Source organism: Nothoprocta perdicaria, unplaced genomic scaffold (genome assembly GCF_003342845.1).
Source record: "Nothoprocta perdicaria isolate Ctin4 unplaced genomic scaffold, notPer1 scaffold_9, whole genome shotgun sequence".
In the NCBI taxonomy this organism is placed as follows: Eukaryota; Metazoa; Chordata; class Aves; order Tinamiformes; family Tinamidae; genus Nothoprocta; species Nothoprocta perdicaria.
In genome coordinates, this window is record NW_020456198.1 from 6,918,777 (window position 1) to 6,945,204 (window position 26,428).

Consider the following 26,428-nt stretch of genomic DNA (forward strand, 5'->3'; position numbering starts at 1 on the left):
AGGGATGGTAAATGTGTTCGCTTTGCTGATGTGTGGGCTCAGTGCAAGGGAAGCTGGAGGAGGTATGTTGTGCTCCTTGAAGGATCCTGGGGAGCGTGACACAGAAGGGTGGCTTTGGGGCAGGAGGGGAACAGTCTGGGCCCATCTGCTTGTTGCTTTGAGTCCTTATGAATCCAGCCTTCAGTGATCTCTGCCAATGGGCTCGTGCTCTCCATTTCTGATGGAGATGACACTTGTTCCCATAGTAAAGTGGTAAAAAATAGAACTTCAGCTTCATTTCTTTTTATTGATGACTTTATAATGTCATAAAGCACCTCTAGGCTGCTTAAGACTTTACCCTTATGCATGGTCAAAAGCAGACTGGTCAGGTGTGGGGTGTTGTGTTTTTTTTTTTTTTTTGTTTTTTTCGGGGGAAGGAGGTGTAATATTTTTTTTTGTGTAATTTTCAAACCATAATGTTTTTTTTTCTTTTTTTTTTCTCCTTTTTTTTCCCCCCTTCCCCCCCCCCCCCGGGCTAAAATCCAACTTGTTATCCCTTCCTATTCATCTTCCTGATATAAATATATATTTTAAATTTGATTATTTTGCTGACCAGGACTCTTCTTAAGCACATTCATTTTAAAGAAAATAACAGATCATTGATTCACTGTGAGCTATCTATCTAGCTGTTATCTATTAACACAAACACTTTACATTGTGTAAGAGTTCCTGATTTGAGAGTTAGTACAGCAGAACTGTCTGATTCAATCTCTGCTGGTTATTATGATCTTCTATTCAGTTTCTGGAACTAGGTAACTTGTTTTGGGATTAATAAACTCCACCCTTCTTGATGAATACTTCTGATTATTATTATTTTCAAGGCACTTTATTGGCTCAGCAAATAACTAGTCACTAGCTAGAGTGATGAGTATTGAGAGAGATTGAGGGATTCTTATTCATAGTGACTAGATATACATAGCCCAGCTATATACTTGGTCTTATTGTGGTCACATAGCTCTGGCAGGACTTACAGCTGGGTTTCATGAGCATCCATTCAGGATTCTGGGTCACAGAAACACTTTTCTTCTTGGAGCTTTTCCTCAAAGGTCCCTCATCAGGTGACATATGTATCTACATTAACACAGAAGGCCTCAGCCTACAAGGAGTGAAGGTCAGTGTACGTGGTGGAGGGCTCTCCATAACACATTTGCCTCTGCTCTCTTCTCCTCTACTTCAAATGACATCTTCAAAAAGAACTGCTTTTGTTGAAACTTCAGCAATTCTTTAAGAAATGTGACTTTCGTAACAAAAGCATAAAAAGCTCAATGGATCAATGCTAGTAGACATTTTTCATTGGAGAAAGCCATTTCCTGCTTGCCTTCAGAAAATACCACCTCAATGTCCTATGTCTACAGCCTCTAAGTGCAACCATATGATAAAAGCCCTTTGCTGTTCCCCTTTCTTGGTGTCAGTCCCCAGACTCCACCCATGAAGACCATCTGAGGGCTATTTTCATACTCTGGGCAATCAGAGTATGCTAAAGAAGACTAAAGGACTCGGTGAAAGTCTTCCTGTGGAGGCAGCCACTACAGAATAATATATCTCATTAGTGTTGCTTATTGGCTAGGCACTTTCATGAGCAGAGGAAAAAAAACCATGAACTTTAGAGAGAAAAAAAAAATGCAGAGAAAAGAGGTTTATATCTTCAAGATCATATTTTCAGTCATTTCTAATCTGTGCTCTCCACAACTGTTTTTGCCAATCAGATATATTGCTTAGGCAACACTAGGGTATGAGTTCCCCTGGCTTTTCAGATGGCGACAGGGCATCGGTGACAGAGGTGACCTCCTTGACAGAGGCAGAAACGTGATGTGCAGCTGTTGACGTCCTGCCTCGTGTTTAATCTGCAAGCCTGCGGCTGCCAGCTTGATAAGCGGCACGTGGATTTGTAGACTGCCCCATTCAGGCTCCAAGTGCAGAGACCAAAATGAGAGAAGGGCTCTTGCTTGGGGGCAGCCTTGGTGCTGCCGCTGAAGACAAGAGCCTTGCTGAAGTTGTCAGAGCTCTGGTTTCACCCTCAGTTTGTACCCGAGCAACCTTCCTGCTCAGGCTTTGCTTGCCAGGGCTAGTGCTGGGACACAAAGGCAATATTGACCGGGCTCTGAGGCTAATCAGAGGCCTTGGATGAGGGCATCAACTGCCTCCTCCCACAGAGGCTGCTCCAATGAAGGGGATGGCAATGGGGTACCTACAGTTTGAGGCAGTCGGGAGAGAGTTTGGGTGCGAATCGCTCCGGGGTGAGCAAGGAATGAAAAGGCAATGGAGAAGGAATGGGCAGATGTGAGTGAGGAACTCTAGAGTAGATATTGGGTTGAGGGAGGCTGTGGATGGACTGGTTGAACCTTCTAGGTTTTTGTTCTTGCTTTATTGTTTTTTGCCTCTTGTGGGAGGAGGAAACAGGGTCTCTGGAGCAGGGGGAAAGGGTTGAGGTTGGAGGGGGCAGAGTTTTTGCTGGTGTTTGAACCCACACAGCAATGAGTTGCAAGGAAGCTGAGGTGCTCCCTAGCCGAGGTGTCTGACCCTGGGTCCTCTCAGCTTTCCATCTCCCTAGGGAGAATGTAAGGCCTGTCTTTGGTTCAATTAGATGTCAGGGCCTAAGTAGAGGGCACATTGTGTGCCTCCTGTTTGTGCTCCTTCCTGGGCCCTTACTCCTTTTCCCTCCTCTCATACACCTTTCTTCTGCTCCCGTGTCAAGCTGTAAAAGCAAACCTCTTGTTAGACCTTCATTTTCCTCTTTGCTGAATAAGTAGGCTGTGCTCTGAACCGTAGAGGCAAACCTTTGGGCTGTTGGGCAGGGGGAAGGTGAGGAGGAGCGAACAGTTTGGCCTCTGAGCTCGAGCATTTCCTAGTATGGGGCACAGTCCAGATTTTTCCACATGTGGGCCGGAGCCCAGACATCACCCTGACAACATGCAGGAACATAAATACAAACAAAAATAACTTCCAGATGAGGGATGTATGCAATGTTTTGTCTTGCTGGCATTTATGCTTGCTTATTTGGCTGAGGATGACAATGAGCCCTGTTTATTGCAACAGGGCAGCGGGAGGGTGCTAAGAACAGCAAAAGTGCCTCTTCAGCTGGGTCTTCATCCTGAGGGGGCAGGAAACTCATGGCAGCCACCTCAGGGAGGCCCTGTGCAATGGTCAGAGGGAGGAAGGAGGCAGAAATTGCCATGTTAGAGGGTCTTTTGGGAGACCCTGAATCACCGCTAAAGGTTTGGGGGCTCTTGCTGTCCCATCTCCTCATGTTTGCTGCTTCTGCTTCTCAAGATGCTCTCTCCTTGTGTCCTCATTCATCCTTCATGCTCAGGTAAGACCAACCCTCCAGAAGTGAGAGCAGCCTCCTCAGGAGAAGACATTTGTATTTTATCTTCTTCACTTGCAAATGATATTTGCGAGTGACATCAAGGTGATTTTGGCTAGGAGAAACTGTGTACAGCCAGATGGCAGTGGGAGCAGAGGTGGTTTGAACATGGGGGTATTTCTCCATGGGGGAAAAAGGGAGCTGTAGCTCCTCATCTTCCTGTAGTACTATTTGCTCATCCCTTCCTGCATCATGTACCCCAGTCATAGGCTACATAGTCCATTTCCAACATCTCCTGTAGAGATTTGTTGTGTGCATACAAAAGATTCCTTTTCTATCAGAAGATAAAAACGTGACCTCTGGTGTATATGTGTGCATATATATAAAAATAGATCGATATATCCCCAAAGACTGTACAAAAATATGCTGCTCTATGCAGTGCTAGGATACTCGAGCATAATTCTGTGCTGCAGCCCTCAGAGAGGTCACAGTCTACCTGGCCATTGAATTCCGATCTCATTTACCTGCAGCAATTTAGGGCAACAACACTGAGGACAGGAGTTTAAAACAGTTGAAAGAAAAAGGCTGACTGGTGCTGGTTGCCCTAAATATCCTCTTTTACTTTCTGGAAAAATCAGGCTGTGGATATAGCATGGGTATATTACAATAGCTGGTCCCCCACATTGCTGTTTCATGAGTTTATCAGTCTAGCAGATCTAAAAACAACCAAATAAATCACTCAAATCAGGCAGGAAGCTAACAGATTTGCCCACCTGTTTATTAATAAGCACATACACACGAACCTATATTTCTGTATTAGACCACGGCTCTGTGTCTCCTGTGGGTATAAAAAGAAAAACACCTGGCAAAGAGTGAATGCAGCAAGGCAAGCACAAAGTTTCCACAGCAAACATATTTGTGTTTGCTGAGCAAGTGTTGCCTTAGGAAGGCAGGCGAGGTGAGCAGCTCCCGCTCTAGCAGAGCTGGTTGCCGAGCTCAGAAGGAGCTGGCTTTCCAACAGCTATAGCTTTTTGGATCACAGTTAGATAGAGGACAGAGATGAAAGACGGTTCCTGCGGGCATCCTTCCAGCCCCTCTCTTGGTGCAGACCACGCATTCCTCCACACGCTTCTTCCTCGGAGCTTGGCTTCAGCAAGGAGCCAGCAGACACTGGGAAGCAGAGCCTGGGTGTTTTATTTTGCTGGGGTTGATTGCATCCTCAGGGCTGCAATCCTGTTCCTCACCCTTGTGGAAATGGCTCTGCCCTGTGTTCGCTCTGCTGATTCGCAGCAGAGCCTTTCCCCGCATCAGCACAGAGGGCAGAGGTGTTTTGCAGTGAACCTTTCCTGGGTGGATTCATGGTCACTGGCTGGCAGAGCTGTACAGGGTAAAGGACAAAGCTGTTAAGGGGTAAAGGACAAAGGAGACATGGGGAGGAAGCTGCGGGAAAAGCATGGTTAGGGTGTGAGAGGGCCAGGGGTACAGACCCTGGGAAGAAGAACGTTGGGAATGACTGGCTGTGTTGTTCACATGCTGTGAGATGGAGATAGACAAGGATGAGTAGGTATGTCCATCCTGATGACTCCTCTTCTTTTGCCTTCTCATTCCTGCGAAAAGGAGATGTCAGGTTCATGCTAAAGTGTGCTCTGAGCCTAGTGGTCACGCCTAGGCCTGACTTCTCTAACATATTTATAAAACGTTGGGTCCTGCTGCCCACCTTGCTCCATCAGTCATGACCATAAAGATTCTTTTTATGAAACTGCTGAACATCACAACCATATTCCACAGTTTTATTTAACATGGTGAATTTGCAGAGCACTCAGAAGCAAAATCTGACTGTTTAAAACAACCACTGTGATCTTTTCTCAGAGTTTGGTATGTGAGGGAAGGAGGAGCAGAAGTGCTGGAATGGGCTGTGATTCAGCTGCAGGTATGGCTGATAGCTGGAGTGACCTGCATTTTCTGCCTGGGATCTGCTCTATTTAGCCAGAATTACAAGATGCGGTGAACCACCATTCCATCCTTGCACTGAAACCCTTGAACAGTCTGAACAAATAGCATCCAAATGTTTTATGTCAGCAGCTACTATCTGTAATGGGATCTCTCAAAGAGAAGCTTTGGAAGACAGCAGGCAAAGGATTTTTTTTTGGGGTGGATAGAACCCTTTTGAGCCAGGATTGAAAGTAGAGAGGTGTTCTCATGTTCATTTAGGGTAAGTATCATCAGAAACATGTAGGAACTAGTTTGGACAGATTGTAGCTACAGCAAATTGCTGAAAATAATGGTTTCCTGAAATCCTTTGGCCTCCCTAGACTGAGGGAGGTCTGCTGTTTTAGGAACTAACCAAACTAGGTATCTCAGATGCAGCCTTCCTTAATGGGCAAGCATAAAGATACTCCATCTACTAGGCCTGTCTTGGCTGTTCCCAGATGTTATTTCATTAATGAAAAATAGCAGTGAATATTGAAAGCTGTGGAAAGTATAGACTGCCAGACATTTGAAATAGCAGCGAGGAAGGCTAGACATGTTTAAGCAATAGCAGGGGATGGGTCACCTAATTTTGCTGCAACAGTCTTACTTCCATCTGGTTCTGTCTGCCGGGCCCAAGGCTAAGGATAATTAACCTGTGGAAATCTTTGCCAAAGCACAAAAATCCGATGAGCCTACAAATGGGTCGCACTCATTCTCTTTCACTCTTAAAATAAAATAATGAGTAATAGCATTAGTTTGTGGAAACTGTTAAAAGCAACACACTTAGTTAGACATATGCACATTAGGTGACTGCCAGACATAAAAGATGAGGGAAATATCTCTTTGCATAAGTGTGTTGTTGCATGATTTCTGGTAGGAGGGCTTTGGCAAATCTTAGAGCCTGCACCGCTGAGCGGCTGGACATTGTTTGGGATATGTATGAAAATTTCAGTGATCTGGTCGTTCTATAGCTATTTCTGAAGGAACTTCAGGAGGCAGCTGCTAACACAGCGAGCTGCATACTTTTAAACAAATAAAGGGATTTAGGTTAAATATTAACTTTTGGTCATTTCAAATCTGATAGCTTTGGCCTTCAGGTTGATCATTTAATGAGCTCCTTCCCGTTGCTACAGCAACTGCAGCCCTGGAAGACCTTGATGTTCAAGTCAGCAAAAAAAAGAAAAAATAAAATGCAGCTAGGTCTGAAATTTGTTTAGGCTTCTATTGATAAGTGTCTGTGTTGCGAGTCAATTGTTCAGACAAACAAGGCTTGGAAATGTACCATGGAGTTTAATGCAATCCTTGCGAAACCCTATCCTAATCCATCGGCTCTTGCGCATTTGGAAAAAAAAAAAAAAAATTAAATTTGTGCCCTCCTCATGACATGCACTAAACCATTCAGTGGTGTTGTTTTAAGAAAGCAAACATACTCGTTTGTTCTTCTTGCTGAGTTGTCGTTGTACACGATGTAATTTTGGCCCGTGAATGTGTTTGCCCTCTGCAATGCGCCGTGCACCACTGGGACGTCGGAGGTGTGATATAAGCTAACTTTTGGGAGAACAGTCCTCATTAGTGTCCCCCTTCAGCACGTGTTTGTTCATAGCATCGCAGCAGACATCAGCTTCTTCTCTATCCCTTTCAAGTACAACTTCTGGCCAGAATGTCCTTCCATTTGGACCTCTCTCAGATTTAAAGCAGTCACGATCTCCCCTCCTTGCTGATCTCTTGTTCAAACAGTAGCTGAGATGGCTCTTCAGCTGGGGTGGATCCGTATTGTCTGATGGGAGTCCCTGCAGCTGCACCTTTTCAAGCCAGATGAGGAGTTGCCTAGTCCTTTAGCAGGAGAAACTCTTTGGTTCTGTCCTCTCCTCCAAATATTAATCTAACCCTGTGCTTTGAGTTATCTTCCCCTTAATTTTGAAGGGCAACTCTTTGGTTGTAGTGCTGTGCCAGGACCATTGCACCTCACCTCTGGTAGGAACATAGATCCAGAATGTGGATGTAAGTAGAATCCACATATTTTTCTTCCCAGGGAGAGGTCTCTCTCATGGAGGTATCATCATTTTAGTGGAATTTAGAGCTACAGATGTCTACCTTAGTGCTCACCAAAGCTGCTGTTATGTTTGGTGTATAGCCCTGAGGGCACGATGTTTGTGTCATGTTTCACAATTGTTTTAAAACATAAAGTTTTATGGCTTGAGCTAAAGTACAGCTGCCAGGAAATGGCTTTTCCTGTCCTGTGGAGTGCTTGCAACTGTCAAAAACAGTCTTGCTCTGTGCTGAGATGGACTGATAGCCCTCAAAAACTTGAGCACTGAAGTAGCTCATTGAAACTAGCTAATGCTCTGGTAATTCATGTTTCTTTGGAGGAAGGAGAGATGTGTTCAAATTTAGTCTTAATCAAGGATACCTGGATCCGATTTCCCCTGCACCAGGAGTGGCCAGCTGGGCCAATAATTAATTGCTACGTCAGGTTTTTCTGTTTCTGCTTTGCTTTTGAAAAGTCTCGAGATCAATTTTGTAGTGACAACTTCAGTAGAAATGCTGTTATTTCCAGAACTATTTCAAAAATAGTATTTTTTGTCAAAACTCCTAGAATATTTTTTTATCCAAAGCCTTTTGAAGTCGGCGAAAAACTCTTCTTTGCTTCAAGAGAATTTTAATTTATTTTCAAAATACTGGGCTAAATACACAATCACATTAGGAACTTGCTCTCTCGATGGAGGTCTGTATCTATCATTGCTTTTCGTCTGCACTGATGAAAAAGAGGAAGGGGCCTATTAGATAAAAATCTGGGCTTCACAGTGGTTTGGAGAAATAAGGTGCAACAATCACAGTGGTTTGGAGAAATAAGGTGCAACAATCATTTGGCTTTCTTGACTGCTGGAAAATAGCCCAGCAAGGACAGCTTGCTGCAAAGGACAAGCATGACCACACAGAGACATCCTGGTCACACATGTGTTAACATGAATTCACTCTGTGATTTAAGAGGAAGAAAAAAAAAGGAGGGGGAAAACAAAAACAAACTCTAAACCAGCAACACAGCCCTTCCTTCCCCCTTGAAATTTTTGGCTGATAAAACACCATAGATTTAAACAGGTCTGGAAGAAATTCAAGAGGCAATAGTTGCAACATCATTGTTTCTTTCCTTTTTTTTTTTTTTAAGCATCTATGTAATTAAAACCAAACGGCAACAAAAGACAAATGAAATCACCTCTCCACCTAACTTCTTCCACAGGCCCGCGTGCTCGCACACACACAGTCTTGGTGAGCTCTTAGCCTGGACGTGGTTCAAGTCGTGGAGGGATCCAATTCTTCTTGTGAAGACGAAGAAAGGAAAGCAGCCAACTTCATGCATCAAGTGGAACACTAATCCTGAACTACGAGGAACAACTTCCAAGCCTTCAGATGGTGAATTATTTATCTGCTGACATAGAACAATATGCACTTTGTAGTCAATGTACGAGATTCCCCAGTGTGTGTCGCGCTAGAAAGTAAGGGGGTGTGGAGTTATATAATTATCTTCCTGTTTTTTTTTCTTCTTTTTGTTTTTTTTTTTTTTTTTCATGGGGGCAACACCCGCTCCCTCCACAGCTCTAAAATCTCTAATGAGCCACAAGGGAATCCAAATGTCTCCAGCAGCTCCTTTTGAGGTGTTTGATTATTATGTTTCTAGGGCCAAAGGATGGTTTTGGCAAAACTCATAGGAGTCGAAGCCCTGGGATTATCTGTCAGTCCCCAGGATGGTTTCAGCAGAGCATCCCAAAGGGCCCCAATCAGTGTGCTAGGGTTTCCTCTTAGTTCCCTCCTTTTTTTTTGTTTTTTTTTCCCCCTCTCCTGTGTTTTATTATTTCTCTGGCTTTTTGTTTTGTCTGCAAGCGCTCACTGCAGGACTGTAGTCTCCATCACTGCCTGTAAAACACTGATCCCACCCCTGCTGACGGGAGGAGAATAGAAGCAGGGTTCATTCTTCACCAGGCAAGAGCCACCTTGGAAAGCGAGGCTTTGCCTTGGCATCTTCTGCTGTGATTTCTTTGCTTGAAGTCTTGTGTCTTGTCTGGAAAGGCCTGGACTTGGGTTGTTTCTAAGAACTACCCAAGCTGTCATGACTTTTCTACAGCATTGTAAAAAAAAAAAAAAAAAAATATATATATATATATAAACAAATTAGCTTTTATAATTAGCAGCTATCTAGAATGAGAAGACTTTATATCTCATGACTGAATCTTCAAACTAGTTTTAATTCTTTTAACTTTTCTGCAGACCATTGCCTGTGACTAGCGAACTGGTGTCGTGCTTCCCATCATCCCTGCAGCTGCCTGAAGTGCCAGAAACAGAGCTAGTGCTACCCCTTTTCTAAAAGGCCCCTGCGTATTTACCCTGAAGGATGTAATTCCATCTTATGAGCCATAAAAAAAGAAAAAAAATCAGCTATTTAGACGTGTTGAACACACCGATGTCCTGATGGGAATGAGTGCAGGTGACTGGTAGACAAGTATCATTTCCTTGCAACCGGACCAGGAATGTTCCTGCCCTCTGTGTCAACTTTTTGAAGGGAGGCCCGGGGCTCAAGAGAGAGGGGCTTTTCCTGCAGCTGGTCACCCAGGTCAGGGTTCGGGCACATTGCGTTGCCCTTCTCTGTTTGGTAGATCAATAGAGGACTTCAGTCTCCACCATTTCAGCACCTTTCATCAGAGCTCTGCTCTCTTGCATTCAATGTGTGAACCAGTTTCATGTGCAATTATTGTAAAAGGTATCTCAAGATTGCACCTGGGGATAAGGGTGCAGGTATTTTTTTGCCCAGGTGCATTGGCTCTGCTCTTAGAAACGACGGCTTTTGGTGCATAGCCCTCAAAGCAGAAAAGCATGAAAAAAATACAGGGCTGAGGGAACGAAAAGAAGGTCAGGGATGTGATGGTTCCATCTCAGATTCTGCCATGAAATAACTTCACACGTTCTATTTCAGAGAGCTCAGTGGGAAACGAGGCATCTTTTAACAGCAATATTGTGGACAGGATGCCAAAAATAAACCTTTTTTTGTGTGTGTGTGCCTGAGGAAGCCACTGTCAGCTCTTGCAGTGTCATTCAGAGCAGGAGAAAGCAATGTGGAAGCGCAAGCAAATGCTTTTTTTTTCCTGGGCTAAAGTAAGAACTAGTTCTCATGGTGGTCTGGGGATTTACTGGTGGAAAGCTGGCGAGACCTTGCTGTGTTAAAGGAGATGGGAGACCAGCTCTACCGAGACTGCTCAGGCTAAGTATCAGTGAAGCTGTGGATTGCATCTGTTCTCTTAGGCTCAGCTCCCTACCTTGGTGGTTGTTTTTGCAAAAGAGCATTGATTGCTGTAACTGCTGATTAGCACTTTTTTTGATAAAGGTACTATAAACCACAGCTTTATCTTGTGTTATCAGCTCCAGCAAAGGGAGAAACCACAGACGTGAAGCTTTGCAACCTTTTCTGCTTTCAGCCAGCCAGGTCAGCACAATAACAGAGCTCACGTATATATCTCCTTTAAGGGTCTTTGTTTCTTTTTCTCAGCATTGCAAACATGTGCAGCGCTCTCTGCAAACATCTAATCCCCAACCATAATGTGCCTGAATGGCCTAACTATTTCCAGCCTTCATCACCTTCACTGTCCTGGGCAGGGATTGCCAAAGTTGCTCTTTGCCTTCGCTTTCTCTGTGCTTGCACAATTTTCCTGTTGAGCACGTTGCAGAACAGCCTGGTGCCTGATGAAATATCTTGCAGATTTGACAGGACACAGTGTAGATCTTCACGCTGCAGGCTCGCAGCAAAAAGCTGCACGTTGCAATGGGCTCTGCTCTGAAGCCAGAAGGCTTCACACTTCCTGATCACTGTATTAATGCTAAAGGCAATGCTGTGGTCTGGTGTTCTGAAAAAGAAACAACTCAACCTTGCACTGAGTTCAGATTTGCATTCAGAACCGATGGCCTTTCATACTACAGAGTTTTCTGCCTTAAGACCTTTTCATTGATAATTTGGGGATGCCAGCAATGCCAAAGCGTTTTGCAGTATGTATTCAGAGTGATATTCAGTGCAATGAGCGTGCATTAGGGGTAGAGGTAATGTAAGGGTATTTGGGTTGTTTGCACTGCTGAAATTCTCTATTGCCTCTTTAGAGCTGCACGTGCCCAGGTCTCCTTAATTCAAATTGTGCTGCTTCTGTGCTCGTGTTTGCTTTGCACTGGTAGAAATGGCTCTGCCTGGGTGTCAGCAGGAGGGGTACATGTGGGAGCTCAGCTGAACGTGTCCTTGGTGGTTGCAATTGTGCTGCCCTCTCTGCCCTGCCATCACCTGGGCCTGCACTCCGCGGAGCAGAGATCAGCCTGCATCTCCTAGAGAGCTGCCTGGGGACCGAGAAGGAAAGTGCCTCCGGAACAGGCGTCTGCAGCAGGGGCTGAGGTGCTCCTCTGCCTCTAGTCCAACACGATCTCTTTGGTCACATTTGGACACCAGGGAAGCGGGTACAGGAACGGCCCAACCTTGTATTTCCTGATGAGCTGCTCAGCATCGTTTGTGGTCATCGTTTTGTAAATATTTCTTCAGGAGAGGTTTGTTCTCCTCCCAGCTGCAGGTTACAGCGTGTTGTGAGATTGGCTTGCAACAGTTTTGTACTCAGAAGCTCAGGTGCTTGGTCCAAGCATTTACTTAAAGATATATTGTTCTAGATTCATTTGAAATGTGGTTAATTTTTTGGACAATGAAGCAGTTGATTGCTTGCTGCAGGATAACTGTGCACACCTGTACAGGCAAAACAACACAGGTGACTGCTCTAAGCACCCTAAGTTACATTTTTTACATTCAATTGGTATGGGTATTTTAGCACCCAGTTCCTTAAAGACTGGAGAGCTTTAAGGAGGAAAGATTTTCCCTTTGCTTTGGAGTTTCTCCTTTATCTCTTCCCTTTCTAATAATATCACTCTTTCCTCATGTCTTTGCTGAAAGCTTTTTCTGTGTTAAATAATGCTGCAGATGGAGCAAAGCAGCCTTGCTCAGGAGTGAGCAGTGCCTTTCTGTGTAGAAACGGGCCACCAAAAGCAGTGTCCTCTCCTGCAGCCTCCAATCTCCTCTGGAGAGCAGCGTGCTGATCTCAGCAGGCCTTGTACCTCCCCCAGGATCCATATGGCTCTGTGTGCTGAGTGGATTTGTCCTGGGTGCTATGACAATGCCAGACATTGTGAAATCTGGATAGCTTTGACTTCTATGAACTTGGAGGTGAATGTGTGGCTTCCTAGGCTGAGGCCTGGTAGGAATCCACATAAGAATAAATAAGTTTGTGTTTCTGATGCCCTGAGCTTTGGAGAACTTGGCCTTTAGTTCTCATGGGTGTTTGTTGATGGCAAGTCCTCTCCTCCTGAGAAAGGCACAGCTCTGGGACTGCTGACAAGGCTCATTGAGCTGGAAACGTGACCCTCTGTAACTCTTTTTGGACCCTGTATCTGCTTAGCAAGTCTTTCACTTTAACCTGTGCACTCATGTGGCACGTTTTTAATCCTTCACTGTTTCTGCAGAACAGTTAAAGTGAGGGATCATCACTCAACCTTCCATGTCCCTAACAAGGGCACCGAGCGAGCCAAGAGGAGCGTGTCGCATGTGCCCCGTGCAAGATCAAGCCAGGGCCTGGCAGGAGGAAGTCGGGGCACCAAATTCTGCAGTAAGGTGATGCTACAAAGCCTGGCCACAGTGGGTTACCTGCCCACAAACATGGGCTCTCCTCATTCCTCGTAGTGATAGGGCTGCAAGGAGCTGAGCGTTTCTGTGAGAAAGAACAACACAGGAGTAAACAGCCTTGAGCTCCAAACATGTCTTGGTTGGTTGCTCCTGTTTTCCCATCTGAGAAGCAGTTCAGCTAAGGGAAAGGTGATTGAACTGTTACCAAAGGGGAAAAAACACCTATTAAATGTCTGAACATTGAAATACTGGAAACAGATCCCTTGTGTGAGTGACTGTTTGCCTTGGCCGCTGACCTGTCCTCACCAATCTTCTCTCTCTCTTTTTTTTTTTTTTTTGCTGCTTACAAAACTGTGTTTGAGAGCTCTAGGATGGTCACTGACATGGAGAGGAGCAGGGCTGCGATGGTGTCCTCGTCTGTACCAGTAAACAGGGTAGCCTGGAGAAATGGTGACAACAACAGGACATTTGAGCCCTTTGCGGATATCTGGAGATTAAGGAAGGGAGAGGAAAGGGACGCTCGCTGCACGTGACCAAAGTTAGAGCATTGAAAGTAAAAGGCTTAGACTGAGCGATGGAAACTGTAGGTTTAAATGTCAGAGTTTATTTCCTAGCTGTTTTCTGTCAAGTTGTTGGATAATCCCAAAGGGAAGAGGTGAAAATCTCATGCACAGAGATTTCTCAAATTTTCTTTGGATTAAGGGTGCTGCAGAGAACAGATTCTTGGGGGAGAAAAAAAAAAAACCCAAAACCCCAAAACAGTTGAACCAGATAATCTAGGAGTCTTTTCCCATCTCTAAAGTGTGATTTATGCTATAAACGCTGCCAGACCCTGCAAGTTAATCTGTTGTGTTAGAAGTGACTCAAACGCTCTTATCTTTTTATACCCCTCATGATGTTAAACATTTGGTTTGCCTGGAAAAGTTGGAGTTTCCAGGACACACTTCACTGTGAATGGTTTTTGTGAACTGTAATTAAGAGGCAATAAATCCACATAAGAGGGAAACCTCTCAGCTCTTGTGCTGGCTAATAGGAAAGGATATGAACTGATTATTTTTTGGAAGGTTACATTTTTGTGTGAACTTGGAAGGAATAAAAAAGCAAATGGTGCTTTTGAAGGTCCAGTTGGGGCAGAGGCCACCAAATCCTTCTTTACATTAACTGTAAAAAAATGTATTTGTGCAGCTATTTCTTGGATGGAAGCTAGCAAAGTGACAGCTGGTTTAAATTAGGAAAGCAGATGCAATAGCCGAGCAATTACAATTTGATCATGGGCCTATGCGAGACAAGGGGATTGTTTGCAGGCCAGGCTTAAAGTGCTGGTTTGGGCAGGATTAGAACTCCAGGTGAGAAACCTTGCACTCACCACAGCCGTCTGTGGAGGCTGCTGGGTGTAATTCTTTTCCCACTGCAGTTTTTTCCATTAACATTCTGGTCCATCCCTGTGTGATTTGGTAGCGGGTATGGATCTTTGGAAATGACCAACTGAACTGTGGTCCTTTGGCTTTATTGTAGTGTTTTTCTGACTCTCAATGGGATAATAGACAGGAGACCTCTGTGGCTAGCTGTAACTCTGGGCAATTTCCTACCACTGTTCTGGGGATGATTGCAGATATTTCCTTCGTGTTGCCTGAGGAATTTGCTCCCAGGCAACGCTGTAATTGTTATCAATGGATATAGGGTTATTACAGAGCTCAAAAGGAGTTTCACATTGCTGCAGAGATATTGAAAAAGGTAATTCTTTGTCCAAAAGAGTTCATATTCACTAGAGTTACTTCTTACAGCCGGTTTAATGCCTGCTTGAAAAGAGTTGTTCCAAGACTGCCACAGGTGCAATTTTCCCTCCTACCCTTTCTACTCTTTCGCTGCTGTCCTCATCCTTAGCTCTTTTGCTGGCTCTTCTCTCTGGAATGTACCTCTCCATGACTGTGTCTAAGCTGTAAGAGATGGTGATGCCATCATGGTCTCTAGATTGAGTTCAGCAAAGATTTAATAACTGAGATTATATTAAAAAAAAATCCCGAGAATACAAGTCCTGGACCCAATACAGGTGCTAGATGTCTGTATGTATTTATATGCCCAAATACAGACTGTAAAGGGAAGTAATTAAAACTCCCAGTTGGCCAAGCTCAGCATTATCGTGTTGCTATCAGTCGTAGGGCTGCACTGGAACAAACATCTCGCACAGCCGAGAAGGTCAAATGCGAAGTCATCAGAGGAAACATGCACACTCATGCATTTAAGGAATTATGCAAAAACACAACCTGTAACATCCTATCAACAATAGGAACATCTCCTGTGAGGCCGTTCCTGCCCTCTGCCATTCTCCCCTTCAGCTCAGAGCCCATTTAGGCTAAGTTGAGAGCAACCTTTTTTTTCAGACTTAGAATCTGGCCCTTGGGCTCTAGGCCTGACCCTGAAAATAGCAGCCCTGGCCCATATGAGGCTGAGTCTTCTCCCCTTCTCACTCTGTTTAATGTCACTGACAACTGTGTGTAGGAGGATTATTCTTGGCATGTACAAGAGTACTCGTGAAGCATCGCTGCGCTGATTGAAACGTGGAAAATGGTGCCAGGTCCTGCCCCATCCCTCCCTTTGCTGCCTTCTCCTCAGGGAAGTTTGCCAGGATGGCCAAGTGAGACCCTCTTTAACCCCTTAGAAAGGGGAGAGTGGGAAACCCAAAAAACAGTCCCTATTCTGCAGCTTTTTGTAAAAGTCAGGCTTAGACAGCTCCCATGTCAACATCAGTGTGATCCCAGAGCTCCCTGATGTGGCAATGCTGGGCTTGGTGCCTCCATGATGTCAAATGATGCTGAATTGGAGACTGTCCATATGGGGCAAGAAAAGGGGCAGAGGACCTAGTTGTTGGAGGAGAAGATATGGTTTCCAAAGCTTTGAGGCTGGACGCTGATCCTGACAACTGGTCGTTAGAAATCACAGCTGGGTCCTGAATCAGCCCGGTTCCCTCCTGTCCGGAGCCGGCTCCTGTCCTGGGGGACCTGCTGTTTGCATCTGGCTTTGTAAATGTCTCTCTTCATCTGCTCCTCTGATTTGGACCCTGAAATGGTGACCTCATGTGATACAGCAAACGGTGTGGGAATCTCCCTGGCCTCCTTCAGAGCGTTGGTTGATGTGACTTCAGCAGCTCTGTTCCTTTCAGTCTTGTCTTCGCCTCCTGCCCCAGCTCCAAGCCTTCTCTTATGCTATTTCCTCTATTTCTTCCATGAGCAAAGCAGAGCAGGTGTGCAGTCTCTTCCCTTGCCTTATTGTTCTAAATCCTCCCCTTATCACCAATCCTTCCTCTCCTGGTGTCCTCACAAAGGATGTGCAAACTACTGTCCTGAGCCAAGGAGATGGTGTGCTCCTTATCTGCTGGTAGTAACTTCTGCACAAGCCAGGCTTGTTCCAAGAGGTCTCTTGAAGGAGCTGAGAAGGCTCAGAATACACAGAAATTTTATTACACATACTAGACCAGCCTTTATCTCGCAGCCTTTGATCACTGAGTTTGTTCCTTGGCTAGATGCTTTTTCATTGCAATTCCTGCTGTGTCTTTCCCAACACTACCACTTTTGTCAGTCTATATATTTTTCTGATGGGTCAGTAAATCTCTGGATAAGCAGTATCGAGTACTAATTTGAATATTGTGCAATTAAGTGATAGAAAGCTCCTCGGAAGCCAATGAAATGGCCTGTGCTGCACATAGTTATCACAGTGCTCTGGTGCTCTGTTCCCTTTTGCTTTATTAACCCTGGCCCTGCGGGCATTGAGCAATGGTCCAAATGATATCTGTGTGGCACACAGATTGGCTGGCCACTTCTACACAGGAAGACAACAAGTCAGGTTCCCAAAGCTCAGCACTTACAGTTGTGCAGGGATATGTTTATAATGTTATAAACTAACTTTTGGTTGCAACCATCCACTGTGCATGCATGGCTGTTGAGCCAAGACTTGGGCATGGACTCGCCTTAAATTGATGAAGGAAAATTTGTCTCTGTACACTGGCCTCAGCTAGAGCAAAGTATTCTGCCTCCCCCCTACCATCTTATATCTGTGATTATTTTTTAATAGTTCATCAAACGACTCAGTGACAGTTATTTTGCTTCCTTCACGTAAGATATAAGGGATTTGTGGTTTTCTTTTGTCCCAATGAGCAGGACGTATTCCAAAGAAGGATTTAGAGAACGATATGGAAAAGAGCTGTCTGACGCAGAAGAACATATATTCTCATTTAGAAGAGCTTATTTCAGTATCATGCAATGGCTTTTTTTTAAAAAAAATTATTACATCTGATGGTGTCTTTAGAGCTTTGTTGGCTACGTGACAGCAACATACGAACGATATTACTCATCAAAAGCTACCTGGCACGACTACCCCAAAAAAAGGACAGAGCAGAGAATAAATACGGCGCAGAGGGAAGTGACGACAGCAGCCACATTTTAAATAGGCTAATCTTTGTTTAAATGCCTTTTTGATGAAGGAGGATTAAACAATGTTCTGAAAATGGTGTACAGTATGACTAATGAGAGAATTCACATTTGTATGTGATAGGAGAGGAAATAGAAAGGATATAAATGATCTTGCATCCACACACTTGTGGATCGTCAGGAGGAAAAAAAATAGTTGATTGGCAAAGGATACCAGTGTTAGCTGTTTTTATTAATCATGCTCTGAGTTGTTTCAGCCTTTTCAAACTCTCTGGACAATCCCGAGATGGAAAACAGGGGTTCAGAAGTGTCTTGCAGCATCTCCAGGCTATGCCTGCGTGAACAAGTGGCCTGAGATAAATCAGAGCTTGTTCTAGCTTGTTTGGCACTGCCCAGTAGCTGTTGCCCACTTGCTTGCTTCCATACCACGGAGGGCAGGGTGCAGCGACCCAGGCTTTCAAGGCCAAGGAAGCACATGGACTTTTATCCAAGGGTGGGAGCAACATGCTGGGCGGTTCTTTGCAGGAGGCACAAGTGTGGTAAGTTGTTTGTGTAGTTGTACTCAGGCAGGAGAGAATGGCAGGAATGTCACAGTCCCATTGATCTGCTGATTTGATGAGAGGGAAGCTGAAGCTTTTGATTAAGTGATGAGTATTAATATCAACATGATGCATTTCCTCATGATTTTTCCAGTATTAATGTTCAAATATCCAGCCCCTTGCGATGGGTACCAGCAGGATTAGCAAAGTATTGTAATAACAATACATCCAATAAATGCATGAAGAAATGACTTAATATGTGCTTGGTTCGGGGCTAGAATAAAATGCATCTCCAGCAGCTCTCTGAGAAGTTATACTACCATAGCTGCTGAGTGAGGTTTCTGCTTTCCAAAAGCTTCAATATTTCAGCCATTCCATTGTGTTGGTTTTGGTGCTTTCTTGGCTAAATTACCTGCAACAAAAGGACCAAGGAATCATCCTGTAAAGAGTTCAGGACAGGGGCTCCTTATGTGGTGTAGAGAAAAGGTTTGAGGAGTATAAGGTCCTTTACGGCTATTTTGCTATGAGACATTATTTAGCTAAATAGCATGAGCAAAACTGGATAATGAGGTGGCTGTCCAGATCAATCAGAAAAACGTAGCTTATTTCAGTGGGATGAAGCAGAATTTGCAGTGATTTACCTTCCATTCTCCATGAAACTGTGCTATAGCCCTTTGTGCAGTTAAATCACAGCCATGCTGGTATCTCAGCACCTTGGAGACACCATAGAATTAGGGTCACAGCAAGGTATCCCAGTGCTGCAGGGACCACACAAGAACAGCCTTTTCTTTCTGACATATCTTTGATTGTTTTGATTGTGCACAGTGGCTGGCACTGGACACAGGTCACAGATAGGAAACTATCAACATCAAGAAGACTTCTTTGCCCTTTGGTCAAGGGACCTAGTGGTGAGGTGGAGCAGAGGCGCATCCTGTGTGTAGTGGGAGTGAGATGAGCATGAAATTACAGATTGTGTATTCACGTAACATCTACTAACACATTTGGAGAGTGCATTTAAAAGCTCCCTGCGTGATGGCATCTCATCAGAAGTTCTTTTGAGGCATTTCAGTTGTTCATTCTGATGCAGGATGGTTATTCCAAACTCCCTAACTTTAGAAATATCAGATGTGAGAGCTCAGAAATATTAGATCTATTAGCCCAAAATGCTGCTTGAGTGCCTGGGAGCTTAACATCCCCTGCTTTCCAACCACCCTTCTTCCATCATGACCATATAGAAACCTGACTGAGTCCCTTTAGTTCTTGAAACTCTGGATATTTTTTTCTCTAAATTTCCCTTTTGAAAATCCAGGAGGATTTCTCATTTGATATCTCTTTTAGAAGTATCTCTCTCTCTCTCTCTCTCTCTCTCTCTCTCTCTCTCTCTCTCTCTCTCTCTCTCTCTCTCTCAACTGCTACCTCTGATTCTCCAAGTTTCTTATTTTCTCTCAGTGCCTTTTGATGAATCTATCCCATCTTTCTTTTAACCATACTGCTCATTTGACCTCCCAAAATCCTCCCTTTGCTCTCCGGTACCCATCTCATGCCTCATTCCCCCTGGCCACAAAGTTGGCTCTGTTCCTGAAAAGCCAGACAGGATTTTAATAAACAGCCAGGCAAAAGTGGCTGGTTTTGTGTGGCAACTTGTGGGTGCTCATGTGCTTTTTGCACCCACAAGCAAGGTCCTGTAGTCACTGCCTTCTGCCATAAAATAGCTGGGTTTGAGCGCTGCAGACATCAAGAAACCTGGGGAACCTTGGTTTGCTTATGACTGACTTTCTCTGAGCAGCATTTAGCAACGCAGGCTAAAAAAAATGTGCCTGCAAGTGCATATATATGTGTGCATATATGAACAGATCTAAACAAACCACAGAACACACTGCAGTGCTTGAACACGCTCCAGGGTGTCTATGGACATCTTGTTCTTTCTCTCCTTCTGCCCTTGAGGTATCAGGTTTCCTTGTTTACAATCTGCCTCATTCAAGATCTGGAATTCCTAAAGAGCGGCAAAACACTATCATGTGACTGAAAACTTATTTCTAGGAAAAGCGGAAGAGTTTCTAGGAAAGGTCAGCCCTCACCTACTCACTTGCTGCCATCAAAGGGAGAGAGGATGGAGGAGATAAAGCTGGTGTGAAGTGATTTTTGTTTTCCTGATGGAGCTGAGGCTGAGCTCTAAAGGAAAAATCCAGTGATTGATGCAGAGGTTTTTTTTCAGTCTGCATGTTTTGTTTCATTTTTTTCCTCTTTAATTCTTTATTTACGTGAGATTTCACACACCAATGGAACAAATATCATATGTTCCATTGTTTTCCTTATCTTCTGAATGGTTATTTTTGTGTGCACAGTCAAGTGTGGTCATAACCCTGCCTGTGATTCCACAAACAATGCTATGGGATGCATCCAGGCTATGGTCCATGTAGGGAATTGGACATTAATCTAGTAATACAACTAAGTAGAGAGGAAAACCCAAACCAGCAACGCCCTGGCTGTCCATTCCATTCACAGAGATGATCCTACAGCTCTTCTTTCGAGTTAGGCAAGTGCAGATTGAATCTTGACTGCATGGGATTATTTAGATGGATGGGATACTGGGTTGCTGTCCGACCTGTCAAAAGGCCAGCTCTATAGCAAGTCTGCATTGTCTCTTTTCATGGTGCCCCAAAGGTCCCATGGGCCTGGCCTCCTTCCCCTCGTGATGGAGCCATTTTGGCCCCCTCCAGGACTCTACTTTTTCAGGTGTTGTGATCATGTTCCCAGTACCCTCAAGATGTTCCCAGTCATGGGTGAGATTGAAGGATGATATGAAGGATGAGCAGGGCTGAAGCCCAGCATTGATGTCATGTTCAACAGGGAAGAAAGGGATGGATGGGATGGCGTGAAGAAGTGATGGAAATATAGCAGAAACCCCCAGTTACCTGGCCAGTGGAAGACTGGAGAACAGTGTTCACAGGGCTGGCTCTTGGTACAGGCAAAGTGGGCAGCTGACAGCGGTGGCAATCTGATGATGGGTCAGTGGCCTGGCTGCCACTGCTGTGCACGAAGAACGTGGTGTGAGGGACCCTGGCCACTTCTGGGGAGCTGTTGCTGACAGTGTCTCCTAGAGGCTGCAGTCACTGCTTCCATCCCTCATTTTTCTAGCAGGAGAAATGAACTGAGATTCCTTAGGCTCCTCATCTCTGCTCTGTGTTTTAGTCCTTCTCCAACTTCATTTCTCTGTACTAAGGGGCCAAATGTGATGTTTTTGCCCACTCTGCTAACCAGTGCCCTCCCCTGGTTCTGCTGGCTGAAAGCATGTTTTCCTTTTGTTTTCCTTTATCCACCCTTTTCTTGAAGTGTGGTCTGGCCTGGAAATCATTTTGTAATGTCAGACACCAGTCTTTCCTCAAATGATGTCATTAGCAGACAAGACCTACCTGGGCTTTGGGTTAAAATTCTTATATGAACCCCTAGGTGATGACAGATACTGAATCTTGTCCTGATGCCATTGTAGTCAACAGCAAAAATTCCCCCCGTCTAGATTTTTGCCCTGGAGCTGCAGGTTTTCCTGCTTTGAGGTGCTGAGTTTTCTAGTCTGACTCCAATCAGAGCATGTGCATGCACGCTCAAGTTTTAAATTGCAAGAATGCTCAAAGACTCATGTGTTTAAGTCCTTCCCAGATCCAAGCTCAAACTCTCAGCCCTAGGCAGGAACAACCCCCTGATGCTACTCTATTAGTGCATATATCTGTTGTACAATACACCTGCCTGGAGAGGTGCAGCAGGCCAAGGGTTTAAAGGATTCCCCAGGCATCCTCTGCTTGTGTAACCATCTCACATGACTATACAGGCCACCCACAGCAAGTCCTATTGCTCTGGCTGTCAGTATTGTGAGGGTCATTGGTGGGGTGGTCTACTACTGGTCTAAAGTGCTATACCCCCAAATACACCATATGGAAATAGCCAAGGCTCAGGTTCCTGGTATCAATCAGACAGTGCAGAGATGTGCTTGGTTTCCTCCTCAAATGTCATTGTCTGGTCACTGGAGTCTTGGTTACCCTGAGTCAAGGTTTGACTTTGAAGAGAAAGTCCTGGACCAGAAAAGTCCTGGAAGATGCTTGACTGATGCTATGTCAGCTCTTATTAAGTTAAAAAAAAATGGACAATGGAGTCTGATTGCTAAACAGGAGGTATTTCTGCTGCCAAGCTGCGATTCCAGGTCAGTTTGAATCAACAAATCTGACTTTTCCTGAGATCTTGTCTGAGGTGCTATCAGCTTGGATCCCAGTTGGTGGATCAATGGAAGCTCTGACGCTATAGGGAGTTGTTTTTCAGTGGCATTGATAAACCAGTGTTGCGAGATCCTCATCTCAGACTTGGAGTTTAGCTAACTGAAGGTTGTGAAATATCCAAAGGCAACAAGGGGGGAAAAAAAAGCAGAAACCCCACTCTCCCTTGTGTTGCAACTCTGAGTGCAATCAGTTGCAAACAATAATTCACTGGACACTAAGATTCTTTTGAGTTGGATCCATGGAAAGTCATTTCTAAATATATCATGTAGATGTCCAACCTGAGGATTGGAACAGAGAAATCTGCTTGCAGAAATGTTGCAAATGTAAAATTCTGGCACCACAGTCTCCAAATTCTGCCCTTGGCCAGTACAGTTTGTCTCAAAATTGTGACCACATTGAGCAATTGTACGAGGGAAGAATAGAACTCTGAACATCTGTAAACTAAAAGCCAGGTAGTACGATCCACCAGGAATGGAAATGATTGATTAATGAGCAACATTTGCTGTGAAACAGCTCCCAGGAATGCACTGGTTCTTCAAAGCATTCTTCCACATCATCCTGTGTAGCTACCGTTTTAGTTGCTCTGTGCTCTATATAAATGGGAAGACCTACTTTCCCTCGTTCAGAATTTCAGCTGCTCTCCTTTTTTTGGCTCATGAGGTGGGCTAGTGGCTGAAAATTGCAGGTCCTGTGTTTAATTGGATCTCATTCCCACAGTAATCAACATTTTTTTTTTTTTTTTTAACCTGGGACCGGAATAGAAGGAAAACTCTAGGAAATTCTGCTCTAGCTCTTTCCACATTGCAGAATGGGTTCATAGTAATATTTCAAGCTTCTGGGAACCCCTCAGAATATAGCCCAGAACAAAATTAATCCAATCAAATCTAAATTAATCAAATATAATTTAGGTCTAGTTACTATGAAATAACCATAAAAATACCATGTTCTGTGTTCAAGGTTGGCATCTAAGGCATTTTGACCTAAAATAAATGTTGACTCCCCACGGAGTCATATAGAAAGAGACTTGTTTGTGTACGGACAACATTCCTTACTCAAATTATCATTTCAGTGAATGGAAGTACACTGCAAGAGAAAATCCTTCTTAATGACTGTTAACAGAAGCCTTGTGAATACTTTTACTAGAGTCACCGTAACAACAGCAGGAATATGTCATGCTAGGACAATGATTAAGCCTCACCTCTTGTGAAATCACCATTCTAGGTGACATTTCTTTCAGCAAAAGCAAAATGTTGCACAGTCTCCTGCCTCAGCTTACCTCTAGTTTAATGGGCCTGATTTCAGTGACCTCCCACACACATGCAAGGAAGAGCTGGGAAAATCCTGCAACCTAATCTGTAAGAGCAGATGAGGAAGAAGAACAGGCCAAAATCCCTCATATCTTTTAAAGTAGTAAATGATGTTGCATATGCAAGGGAGTAAGCGCAGAGATTTTAACATTTTAGATAGTTTTCCATTTTATCTTGACAACTTTTTGGTCATTAAATTTCTATATTTGTAAGTTATGACATTGATTTCTGTATGTGAGAACTTACGTCAAGAGAAAGTGATAGCATTTTCCGATTCGACATTCACATGAAAAAAATGTGTTTTTTTCACAATTTCATTAAAAAAAAAAAATTCCTGAAGTGACTGGCACTTTATTAGCTAGAATTAGAGCCTGATCCCTTTGTGCTAAGAATACTGATTTGCTCCATACAGTTAAATGGGATTACTCATATGGCAAGGTGCTATTCAGCATGAGTACAGGCATGTGAATCTGATGCCTCTGGTGAAGAGCACTGAAGTCCTCCAAAGGGAAGCACAATACAGGGCCAATGTGCTATGAGTTTCTTTGTCTTTTTATGACTCATGTTGTACAAAGAGTGATCACGTGCTGTTGTTTTGAACATGTTCTTTTTTTCTTTTTTCCTAGATCTACCTTTGTGATGGCCACTCCCAAAGTAATCAACCCTGGGGAAATTCATGTCTGGACTGATGGAACTCTGTTTTAGTTTCATATCCTTGATAGAATATGAAAGTTTTTTTTTCCCACCTACATTTTTGATCCAAGGCCTTCCTAAGATTAAGACCAGCAAATTAGTTCTGCTTGCTTCTTGGATGACTGCTATTCCATGTCCTCTGCACATGGTCAATTACTTCTAGGATCCCCAAACCAGGTGGTTTGGAAGCAAGATGGTCATATTAATGTCGAATTTGGACCAAGACACTAATGCCTGGCACTAAGTTTGATAATTATCAAGTAGATATAATACCAAGCTACTGTTAGGCTACTGCAACTTGGCTGAGTCCAAACAACCTGAATACCTCTGTACTGTAATTACATTTTCTTGTATTTCCCATTTTAGGTGGAAAAATGGCTTGTGATTTGTCTTTTGTCTTTTTAGGATATCTACATTATTCTGTTGAGTTCAGCCTGATTTGTCTTCTCTCTTCCTTAATGAATGTTCACTGAATAATATTTCAGTCCCAGAAATAGACCATTTCAAGCCCTACACATCAGCAACAGAGTGTGCACACAAAACCACATTGTTAGGCAGAGAGGATGAGGAGTAGGGTTGTGAAAAGGGTTGCTTGATGTTATGGACCTAGTGAAAGCTCTATGTTCCTCCAGTGGTGGAACTAACCTGCCTCCATGCCAAAGCACTGCTGGCTGGCAGGGGGAGAAGCAAACCATGTTTGAAGATTCCACATTCTGAAAAAAAAAAAAAAAAAAAATATATATATATAAAAAAAGGAAAAATAAAGTGTTTCAAAATTTTATCCCGAAGGAAAAACAAATTGACGTCTAACAAAAGACTGATTTTCTTCCCCCGTAGAGAGGTGTCTGCCACTTACTCGAGCTGGCAAGGCAATGTCTCAGAGGGCAGTTTAACCAAGTTGCATAAGGCCTTGGCTGGGTGGCTGTAAAAATACAAGGCCTCTTATCTGCGTGCTGGCCACAGCTGTTGGAGATCTTGAAGGAATTATCTCTGTGCCTGTCAGACATCTGCTTTGTAAGCAAACATTGAAACGCTAGCAGTGTGTATGACCCAGTGCGGCTCATGGGGCAGAGCTAGTAAATGAGAACTTTCTTCCCCCTGGCATCAGAAATCCCACATTTTATGAGTAACATGGATGGATGGATGGGCCTAGTTCCTATGTATTATCTAGATCTATACCTTGTCATAGAAAAGTAGTTGCTGTGGTCCAAGAATTGATCTCTGTGTCTCTGGTAAGCTAGAAATCATTTATAACTCTCATGAACACTCTCAACTGTAGGCATGTAGCCTACAGAACTACCTTTTTCACTCTCACCATCCAGGAATTATTCCATATGAATGTGAATTGGCCCCAAAAGAATGATATTAAATATGAGGACAGGTAATTGGAGCCATTTGACATCATATATTTCTTTTTTTCTGTCTTCCCTTATTTTTCCATATATTTTTCACTACATTAGATTCAGTGTTTCATCTTTGACTCAAATTAACCCCTTGTTAATTGTCCATTGCTGTGACTCTTTACACATAAGCATTTGGGTACAGATCTAGTCATCATACAGTGTGGACGTGCACATTCCCAAAATGTACGTGCTGTGGGTGAATCTAGCCCAGATACAGGGACCAACCCTCTACTGATTTTGTGGTTTTGTTCCTTCAAAACTTTCCTTATTTGTGCTTCTATCATGAAACTTTGGCCCTGAAGAAGTTGATAGTGACAATGAATGGGTGAACAAACAGATGAATGAATACTTACGTAGACAGGAATGTCCTGAGGTCTCTGTTATCCGTTTTTCTTGTGTCAGAGAGCTAGTTCTGGGTGTTCCTTCAGCATATTCCTGAGCTGTTTATCCATGTCCTTCTGAAATATCTTAGTTCAAAGTGACGCAGCTACACATTTTTTTGTAGGTATAATCAAATGTAAACAATTAAGATTGCCCAACTGATTTCTGTGCCAACAGGTAACTACAGTTCAAAGAGCCTTTTCCTCAGTTAACAGGTTGGATGACATTTCCTCCACACCCTTCAAACAAAGCCTTGGAAGGTAAAACATCCATAGAGCTTTCCTGTCAAAACCTCCACTCCTAGGGTAAGCTCCAAGGCTCTGGTTGTGAAGGGCCCCACTGGCCTGAGTGGAAAATTAATGCAAGTTATTCAGTGTTTAAGTGGAAAAGTAGGAATATGTCCTCCTCA

At 43.8% G+C, this 26,428-nt stretch overlaps 1 long non-coding RNA gene across 1 annotated transcript; it reads left to right on the plus strand.

The window, feature by feature from the left end:
- On the plus strand, positions 1-24,667 carry LOC112958701. The gene is made up of 3 exons (XR_003251480.1): positions 1-62; positions 8,553-8,725; positions 24,169-24,667. It is a non-coding gene; the product is annotated as an uncharacterized LOC112958701 (long non-coding RNA).
- The last annotated feature ends 1,761 nt before the right edge of the window (positions 24,668-26,428 follow it).